Below are 10,512 nucleotides of genomic sequence, written 5' to 3'. Positions count from 1 at the left end.
AGCAGGGCTTCAGCCTGGAATGGGGGTCAGGAGGAGGATGGGAAGAGGGAGAGTGGCAGGGGGCCTCTGGTTTGTACTTGCCCCCTGGGCTGAAAGTTGCCAGTCTGCCCCTGGGGGGGGGGGGGGTCTACTCCATTTTAATGATCACAATTTTGGAATGGGATATCCAACAAGCTCATATACTGTAGGCGTGGTGGTCAGGTGTCCACAAACGTTTGAATATGTCAGGTGGTTTCTCTCTCCGGCATCCACCAAACACCAAAATATCAGTTTTGGGTAGACTAACCTTCTAAAGAACCCAAATCTGAGGGTGCATTTCATTGGCTAAAAATGAATGCATTTGTTCTCCTTTCATTCATGTACCCTTGTTCTATTTTTCTTCTTTAGTGTTTTGACAGCCTATAGGTCCTTGGCCAGACACATTGCCCTCTCGGGAAAAGATAATAAGTAATTGCCTGATGTACTGAGTGACATCTCCAATAGCCAGAACAATGCGAAATGCGGGCGCTGCGCCACGTCGTCTGTGGGCATCACCCATTGATTTGAGGGAATCCGGTGAAATTTTTTTGCTGTGACGTTGCTTTCTCTTAAAGATAAGGAGAGGAAGGTAGGAGAAGATTTGGTCTTCCTCTGCTTGACAGAAGCATGAGGGGGTGAATACATACAGAGTAACAATGTGAGTGCCTGAGAGGTGGGGGAACCACTGTGTATAAATATACTGAGAGGAAAGGCACAGACAGGCACATATCAGGAGAGGTCCGGACACTGAAGAACACTCAGAGGTAAGACTGCCTTCCTATTATCACCATACAACACTGAGACATTGGACAATTTATATCCTAATAACAAATCCTCCTAACTCAATCCTGTCTGCACACTTCTCAGGATTCTGCCTAAAACCTATGGGGAGAAGAGGGATTCAATTGTATCTTACCCATCTGGGGTCTTCATACATTGCCAGAAGCCCCTCTTCTCCTCCATAGAAAATAACATTGTTGCATTTTAAATAAATGCTTGTAGATTTTTGTATTTCTGTGGACAGAAGAAAATCACTGTCCTTAATCAGCTTTTGTTACATTGTTGCATTTTAAATAATGATTTGTATGTTTTTTTTGGCTTGCTCTGGATGTTGCGTTTTAAATAAATATTTCTAGATTTTTATTTATTTTTTGCTTTGCTCCTGATGAAAGAAAATTCTCAACTGCCTTGAATCAGCTTTTGTTACTTTGTTGCATTTTAAATAATTATATATATATATGTTTTTGTTTTTGTTTTTTTTGCTCTGGATAAAAGAAAATCTCAACTGTCTTGAATAATCTTTTGCTACATTGTTGCATTAAATAAATATTTATAGATTTTTTTTTTTTTTTTTTACTTTGCTCTGGATGAAAGAATATTATCAACTGCCTTGAATCAGCTTTTGTTACTTTGTTGCATTTTAAATATATACATATATATATATATATATATGTTTTTTTTTTTTTGCTTTGCTCTGGATAAAAGAAAATCTGAACTGTCTTGAATAATCTTTTGAATGAAAGAAAATTCTCAACTACCTTGAATCAGCTTTTGTTACAGCTTTTGTTACTTTGTTGCATTTTAAATAAATAAATAAATATATATATATATATATATATATATATATATATATATTTTTTTTTTTTTTGCTTTGCTCTGGATAAAAGAAAATCTTAACTGTCTTGAATAATCTTTTGCTACATTGTTGCATTTTAAATAAATATTTATAGATTTTTTTTTTTTTTTTTACTTTGCTCTGGATGAAAGAATATTATCAACTGCCTTGAATCAGCTTTTGTTACTTTGTTGCAATTTAAATATATATATATATATATATATATATATATATATATATATTTTTTTTTTTTTTTTTGCTTTGCTCTGGATAAAAGAAAATCTTAACTATCTTGAATAATCTTTTGCTACATTGTTGCATTTTAAATAAATATTTATAGATTTTGTATTTTTTTTACTTTGCTCTGGATGAAAGAAAATTCTCAACTGCCTTGAATCAGCTTTTGGTACTTTGTTGCGTTTTAAATAATTTTTTTTTTTTTTGCTTTGCTCTGGACAGAAGAAACTCTCAACTGTCTTGAATAATCTTTTGCTACTTTGTTGCATTTTAAATGAATATTTCTAGAATTTTTTTTTCTTTGCTCCGGATGAAAGAAAATTCTCAACTGCCTTGAATCAGCTTTTGTTACTTTGTTGCATTTTATATATATATATATATATATATATATATATTTTTTTTTTTTTTTTGCTTTGCTCTGGACAGTAGAAAATCTCAACTGTCTTTAAAATCAGCCTCTGTTACATAGTAGAATTTTGAATAATTATTTAAATTTTTTTTTTGCTGTACTCTGGCTAAAAGAAAATCTCAACTGTCTTGAATAATCATTTGCTACATTGTTGCATTAAATATACATTTATAGATTCTTTTTATTTGCTTCGCTCCAGATGAAACTGCCTGAATCAGCTTTTGTTTCTTTGTTGCATTATATATATATATATATATATATATATATATATATATATATATATATATATATATTTTTTTTTTTTGCCTTGCTCTGGACAGAAGAAAATCTCAACTGTCTTTAAAATCAGCCTTTGTCTCATAGTTGAATTTTGAATAATTTTTAAATTATATTTATTTTTTGCTTTGCTCTGGACAGAAGAAACTCTCAATTGTCTTGAATAATCTTTTGCTACATTGTTGCATTTTAAATAAATATTTCTAGATTTCTTTTCTTTGCTCCAGGTGAAACAAAATTCTCAACTGCTTTGAATAAGTTTTTGTTACTTTGTTTCATTTAAAAAAAAAAATATATATAAGGATATATATATATATATATATATATATATATATATATATATAGATATAGATATAGATATAGATAGATATCTATATATACAGTATATCTCAATATATCTATATATATTTATATATATATATATATATATATATATATAGAGATAGATATAGATAGATATATCTATATAGATATATATATATTTTCTTTTTCTATTTTGCTTTGCTCTGGACAGTAGAAAATCTCAACTGTCTTTAAAATCAGCCTTTGATACATAGTAGACTTTTGAATATTTTTTTATTTTTTTTTGCTTTGCTCTGGATAAAAGAAAATCTCAACTGCCTTGAATAATCTTTTGCTACATTGTTGCATTAAATAAATATTTATAGATTTTTTTTTCTTTTTTTGCTTTGCTCCAGATGATAGAAAAATCTTAACTGCCTTGAATCAGCTTTTGTTACTTTGTTGCATTATATATATATATATATATATATATATATATATATATATATTTTTTTTTTTTTTTTTTTTTTTATTATTATTATTTTTTTTTTTTGCTTTGCTCTGGACAGTAGAAAATCTCAACTGTCTTTAAAATCAGCCTTTGTTACATAGTTGATTTTTTATTTTTTTCGCTCTGGATGAAAGAAAAAACATCTCAACTGTCTTGAATAAGTTTTTGTTACTTTGTTGCATTTCAAATACATATTTCTAGATTTTTTATTTATTTTATTTTACTATTTTATTTTGTTTCTCTTTAACTTTTTATTGAAACAGAATTATCATCAATTATTTTGCTCTGTTTTTTTTTTTTTAATTTCAAGTTGTAATTTGCATCCTTTTATACCTGGCTTCGTGCTTTGATACAAAGGAAAAATTTGCACATGGTACGCGTTTTGCTGCCTGGCACAGAAGTGTTTTACGCTGATGTAAAACGACGTACCTAATGATACAGAACCAGATGGAAGAGTTAAGGGGAGGGGTGTATAATTGCATACATTTCTGAACCTTCGTCTTACCGCGCTGCGTTTATCTGCTGTCCCAGTCTCAATGCTGCGCTGTTTTTTTTTTTTTTAATTCATTATTTAAAGTGCTGGTTTTATTATTCGCATTGCTGGAGGACATAATGTAAAGATTTGGCAGCCCGGCGAGGTGCAGGAGATTACTTGGTGCATCATTTCCAGGCAGGGATAGGGGGAAAACCCCTCACCATTTAGCAGTTAATGAACCTGCCATTCAATTGCTGGCTCCTTTTTACATTGTAATGCTAAATTCACTGTGAGCGTGATTATTTTAAAGAATTCATATCAGGACAGCGTCATCCAGCCCCCAGGGCAAGGATTCAGAATTGCATCCCCCACTAATAACACTTGCATCCCATTGTTTAACTGCGCCCAAGGCAACTGACCCTCTTGCCCACCCTGCTTGCAGCATCCAGGCACAGGTCAATGTCACCTCAATGCAGATTAAAGCCAGCATTGGCGATTTTCCACCGCCGACTGCTTGGCAGGAAGGCAAAAATTAAAAGAGATCGCTACATTGTTTCAATCAGGTTCTCTAGCTTCCCACCCCTGGCAGACAGCGGCCTCCTTAACCGCTTCTGGACCGGAAGGTTTTACCCCCTCAATGAGCAGGCCATTTTTTTTTGGGATTCGGCACTGCGTGACTTTAATGGACAATTGCGCGGACGTGCGACGCTGTACCCAAATACAAATTGATGTCCTTCCCCCCCCCCCCCCCCCCACAAATAGAGATTTCTTTTGGTGGTATTTGATCACCTGTGCGATTTTAATTTTTTTGCGCTATAAACAAAAAAATAGCGACAATAAAAAAAAAAACTTTTTGCTATTATAACATTCCAAATAAGATAAAAAAATAAATAAAAATCAAAGTTTTTCATCCTTTTCGGCCAATTTTTATTTTGCAAAAAAAAAAAAAAAAATCGCAATAAGCGTATTTTAAATTGGTTTGCGCAAAAGTTTTCGCTTCTACAACAAATGTTATTTTTATTTCTTCATTTATTTTTTTAACTAGTGATGGCAGCGATGGGCGATTTTTAGCGGGACTGCGGCATTGCGGCGGACAGATCGGACCCCTAACTGACATTTTTGACACTTTTGGGGGTACCAGTGACATCACTACAGTAATCAGTGCTAAAAATATGCACTGTTACTGTACTAATGACACTGGCAGGGAAGGGGTTAACACCAGGGGCGATCAAAGGGTTAATTGTGAGCCTATGGGGTGTTTTCTAACTGTATGGGGGAGGGACTTGTGAAATGATCATAGAGACCTGTGATCCTATATAGAAGGATCACAGGAGCTCTGTGATCATATCAGAGAGAAGAACGGTCAGCTGTGTTTACAACAGCTGACCGTCGTTCTCTCTCAGCGGGGAATGATCGCGGGGGCCCGGCGGCAATTGCGGCCGCTGGCCCTGTGGATCGGCATCCCCGCTGCCTAGTGGGGGCGGAAGCGCTCGCCCCCAGGAGCGCTCCCGCGAACCGACGTACACGAACTGAACTAGCCTGCCGCAGTATATCTGCGATGGGTGATCGGCAAGTGGTTAAGTGCTGGTTCACACATATGCGACGCGGGGTCCCTGCAATGCCTTTTACATCGAGGGGAAAAAAAGTATTTGATCCCCTGCTGATTTTGTACGTTTGCCCACTGACAAAGAAATGATCAGTCTATAATTTTATTGGTCGGTTTATTTTACCAGTGAGTGACAGAATATCAACAAAACTATCCAGAAAAACGCATTTCAAAAAAGTTATAAATTGATTTGCATTTTAATGAGTGAAATAAGTATTTGACCCCTTCGCAAAACATGACTTAGTAGTTGGTGGAGAAACCCTTGTTGGCAATCACAGAGGTCAGACGTTTCTTGTAGTTGGCCACCAGGTTTGCACACATCTCAGGAGGGATTTTGTCCCACTCCTCTTTGCAGATCCTCTCCAAGTTATTAAGGTTTTTTAGGCTGACGTTTGGTAACTCGAACCTTCAGCTCCCTCCACATATTTTCTATGGGATTAAGGTCTGGAGACTGGCTAGGCCACTCCAGGACCTTAATGTGCTTCTTCTTGAGAAACTCCTTTGTTGCCTTGGCCGTGTGTTTTGGGTCATTGTCATGCTGGAAGACCCATCCATCACCCATTTTCAATGCCCTGGCTGACGGAAGGAGGTTCTCACCCAATATTTGACAGTAAATGGCCCCATTCATGGTCCCTTTGATGCGGTGAAGTTGTCCTGTCCCCTTAGCAGAAAAACACCCCCAAAGCATAATGTTTCCACCTCCATGTTTGATGGGGGTGATGGTGTTCTTGGGGTCCTAGGCAGCATTCCTCCTTCTCTAAACACGGCGAGTTGAGTTGATGCCAAAGAACTGGATTTTAGTCTCATCTGACCACAACACTTTCACTCAGTTCTCCTCTGAATCATTCAGATGTTCATTAGCAAACCTCAGACGGACTGTACATGTTCTTTCTTGAGCAGGGGGACCTTGCGGGCACTGCAGGATTTCAATCCTTCACAGTGTAGTGTGTTACCAATTGTTTTCTAGGTGACTATGGTCCCAGCTGCCTTGAGATCATTGACAAGATTCTCCCATGTAGTTCTGGGCTGATTCCTCACCGTTCTCATGATCATTGAAACTCCAAGAGGTGAGATCTTACATGGAGCCCCAGACCGAGGGAGATCGACAGTTATTTTGTGTTTCTTCCATTTGCGAATAATCCTACCGACTGTTGTCACCCTCTCGTCAAACTGCTTGGCGATTGTCCTGTAGCCCATTCCAGCCCTGTGGAGGTCTACAATCTTGTCCCTGACATCCTTGGACAGCTCTTTGGTCTTGGCCATGGTGGAGAGATTGGAATATGATTGATTGCTTCTGTGGACAAGTTTCTTTTATACAGGTAACAAGCTGAGATTAGGAGCACTCCCTTTAACCTCCTCACATCCGCGCTACAGCCTATATACGGCTGCAGCGCGGACTCGAATTTTCGGGAGGCCGTTTTTAAACGGCCTTCAGTGACACGCCCCCCCGCGCGCTCCTGCAAGCGCGCAGCGGGGAGAATCTGTGTCGGCCGTGTCCAAGGGACACGGCCGATCACAGATCGTGGTGAATGGCCAATCACAGCGGCCATTCACCACGTGATCAAGCCGTCCAATGAGAGATGATCTCATATGTAAACATATGAGATCATCTCTCATCGCCGGCGCTCCTTCCTCACACGGAGCCTGCAGTGTGAGGAAGGAGGGGGAGCCGACAGCCACTGGGGACACAGAGACATGTAATCAGGGCACTGATCACCAGTGCCCTGATTACTGAAGGTAAAAAAAACACACACATTGCCCCCCCATCAGTGCCCACAGTGCCCGCCATCAGTGCCGCCCATCAGTGCTCATCAGTGCCACCCGTCAGTGTCCATCAGTGCCACCCGTTAGTGTCCATCAGTGCCGCCTATCAGTGCCCATCAGTGCCACCCGTCAGTGCCACCTCTCAGTGCCCAGCAGTGCCACCTCTCAGTACCCAGCAGTGCCACCTCTCAGTGCCTATCAGTGCCGCCTATCAGTGCCGCCTATCAGTGCCGCCTATCAGTGCCACCTATCAGTGCTCATCAGTGCGGCATATTAGTACCTCCTCATCAGTGCCCATAAGTGCCACCTCATCAGTGCCCATAAGTGCCACCTCATCAGTGCCCATAAGTGCAGCCTATCAGTGCCCATAAGTGCAGCCTATCAGTGCCCATCAGTGCCGCCTCATCAGCGCACATCAGTGAGGGAGAAAAATTTATTTTCAAAATTTACTCGCAGAAAATAAGAAAAACTTTTTTTTTTTTTTTCAAAATTTTCTGTCTTTTTTCTTTTTTTTTGTAAAAAATAAAAAACCCAGAGATGATTAAATACCACCAAAAGAAAGCTCTATTTGTGTGAAAAAAATGATAAAAATTTCATATGGGTACAGTGCAGCATGACCGCGCAATTGTCATTCAAAGTGTTAGAGCGCTGAAAGCTGAAAATTGGCCTGGATGGGAAGGGTGTTTAAGTGCACAGAAGGCAAGTGGTTAAGAGAGTGCTCCTAATCTCAGCTTGTAACCTGTATAGAAGACACCTGGGAGCCATAAATCTTGCTGATTGATAGGGGATCAAATACTTATTTCACTCATCAAAATGCAAATCAATTTATAACTTTTTTTTAAATGTGTTTTTCTGGATATTTTTGTTGTTGTTCGTACAAAATCAGCAGGGGGTCAAATACTTTTTTCCCTCCCTGTAGCAGTGACACTATCACTAGGCAGTACTGTGCAGAGAGCAAAGCTGTGGGAGGGACCCATCAGGCTCCACCCTACTACTGGAGGGGGCAGAGACAAGACCAGTCACCCTGCACAAGGAGAGAGAGAGCAGCAGTGAGCGGTCCTTATTACAGGAAATCCTGTACAGAGGCAAAGTTTGACACTAGATTAATGCACAGAGCTGTAGGAAATGTACAGGTAATAAACTGAGATTAGGAGCACTCCCTTTAAGAGAGTGCTCCTAATCTCAGCTTGTTACCTGTATAGAAGACACCTAGGAGCCAGAAATCTTGCTGATTGATAAGGGATCAAATAATTTTTTCCCTCCCTGTAGCAGTGACTGTGCAGAGAGCAGAGCCGTGGGAGGGACCCATCAGGCTCCACCCCACTACAGGAGGGGGCGGAGACAAGACTGGTCACCCTGCACAAGGAGAGAGAGTGCAGCAGTGAGCGGTCTTTATTACAGAAAATCCTGTATAGAGACAAAGTTTGACCCTAGATTAATGCACAGAGCTGAAAGAAATACAAGTAACAAGCTGAGATTAGGAGCACTCCCTTTAAGAGAGTGCTCCTAATCTCAGCTTGTAACCTGTATAGAAGACACCTGGGAGCCAGAAATCTTGCTGATTGATAGGGGATCAAATACTTATTTCACTCATCAAAATGCAAATCAATTTATAACTTTTTTTTAAATGTGTTTTTCTGGATATTTTTGTTGTTATTCGTAACAAAATCAGCAGGGGGTCAAATACTTTTTTCCCTCCCTGTAGCAGTGACACTATCACTAGGCAGTACTGTGCAGAGAGCAGAGCCGTGGGAGGGACCCATCAGGCTCCACCCTACTACAGGAGGGTGGCGGAGACAAGACTGGTCACCCTGCACAAGGAGAGAGAGTGCAGCAGTGAGCGGTCTTTATTACAGAAAATCCTGTACAGAGGCAAAGTTTGACACTAGATTAATGCACAGAGCTGTAGGAAATGTACAGGTAACAAGCTGAGATTAGGAGCACTCCCTTTAAGAGAGTGCTCCTAATCTCAGCTTGTTACCTGTATAGAAGACACCTAGGAGCCAGAAATCTTGCTGATTGATAGGGGATCAAATACTTTTTTCCCTCCCTGTAGCAGTGACACCATCACTAGGCAGTACTGTGCAGAGAGCAGAGCTGTGGGAGGGACCAATCAGGCTCCACCCCACTAAAGGAGGGGCGGAGACAAGACTGGTCACACTGCACAAGGAGAGAGAGTGCAGCAGTGAGCGGTCTTTATTACAGAAAATCCTGTATAGAGACAAAGTTTGACCCTAGATTAATGCACAGAGTTGTAGGAAATGTACAGGTAACAAGCTGAGATTAGGAGCACTCCCTTTAAGAGAGTGCTCCTAATCTCAGCTTGTTACCTGTATAGAAGACACCTAGGAGCCAGAAATCTTGCTGATTGATAGGGGATCAAATACTTTTTTCCCTCCCTGTAGCAGTGACACCATCACTAGGCAGTACTGTGCAGAGAGCAGAGCTGTGGGAGGGACCAATCAGGCTCCACCCCACTACAGGAGGGGGCGGAGACAAGACTGGTCACCCTGCACAAGAAGAGAGAGCGCAGCAGTGAGCAGCCTTTATTACAGGAAATCCTGTACAGAGGCAAAGTTTGATCCTAGATTAATGCACAGAGCTGAAAGAAATGTACAGGTAACAAGCTGAGATTAGGAGCACTCCCTTTAAGAGAGTGCTCCTAATCTCAGCTTGTTACCTGTATAGAAGACACCTGGGAGCCAGAAATCTTGCTGATTGGTTGGGGGACAAATACTTATTTCACTTATTAAAATGCAAATCAATTTATAACTTTTTTTGAAATGCTTTTTTTCTGGATATTTTTGTTGTTTTTCATACAAAATCAGCAGGGGATCAAATACTTTTTTCCCTCACTGTAAATCACTGACTTGGAAGAAGCCTGCAGCTCAGGAAACTCAAAGCAAAGTCAACATCCGCATGCTTGTTCCGAGTCAGTGAATGAGAGCACAGAAGCCAATGAATCCGCAAGGCAGGGACTAGCATTTTCTTAAAGGGGAATCGCTATCGATAGCATCCTTGTTACAGACTTGCATCCTCGTTACAAACTTAAAGCGGCGGATGCAAAGGCTATTAGTATGTCATACAATAAAGGCAAACAGCATCCTCATTTATCGTTGCACAGGCTCTGGAATCGTGCTGAAAAGCGAACGATGCAAATTAAGTGCCACATTTCAAACAAAAGGGCTGAAACGCGTCAGTTTTTTTTTTTTTAAATAGAAAAAAAAGATTGGGGAGGGAGATTCTGCATTCTCTGCCTCCTCTCGATCCATAGATTGCCTCCTCTGTGTTTGCACAGATAACACTTTAACTCCTTTAA

The 10,512-nt window shown here is 39.8% G+C and overlaps 1 protein-coding gene across 1 annotated transcript in view; it reads left to right on the top strand.

Annotated features, from left to right (window-relative positions):
* Nucleotides 1-628: 628 nt before the first annotated feature.
* Nucleotides 629-10,512, top strand: part of PNOC (prepronociceptin) — a 238,030-nt gene continuing 228,146 nt past the window's right edge. The window contains exon 1 of the mRNA XM_082251145.1: nucleotides 629-782. The gene's annotated coding sequence lies outside the window, so the exon portion shown is untranslated. The remainder of the gene's footprint in view (nucleotides 783-10,512) is intronic.

The sequence above is a fragment of the Pelophylax lessonae genome (genome assembly GCF_965119305.1).
Source record: "Pelophylax lessonae genome assembly, chromosome: 3".
NCBI lineage: Eukaryota > Metazoa > Chordata > Amphibia > Anura > Ranidae > Pelophylax > Pelophylax lessonae.
This window is presented reverse-complemented; position numbering and strand designations above follow the sequence as displayed.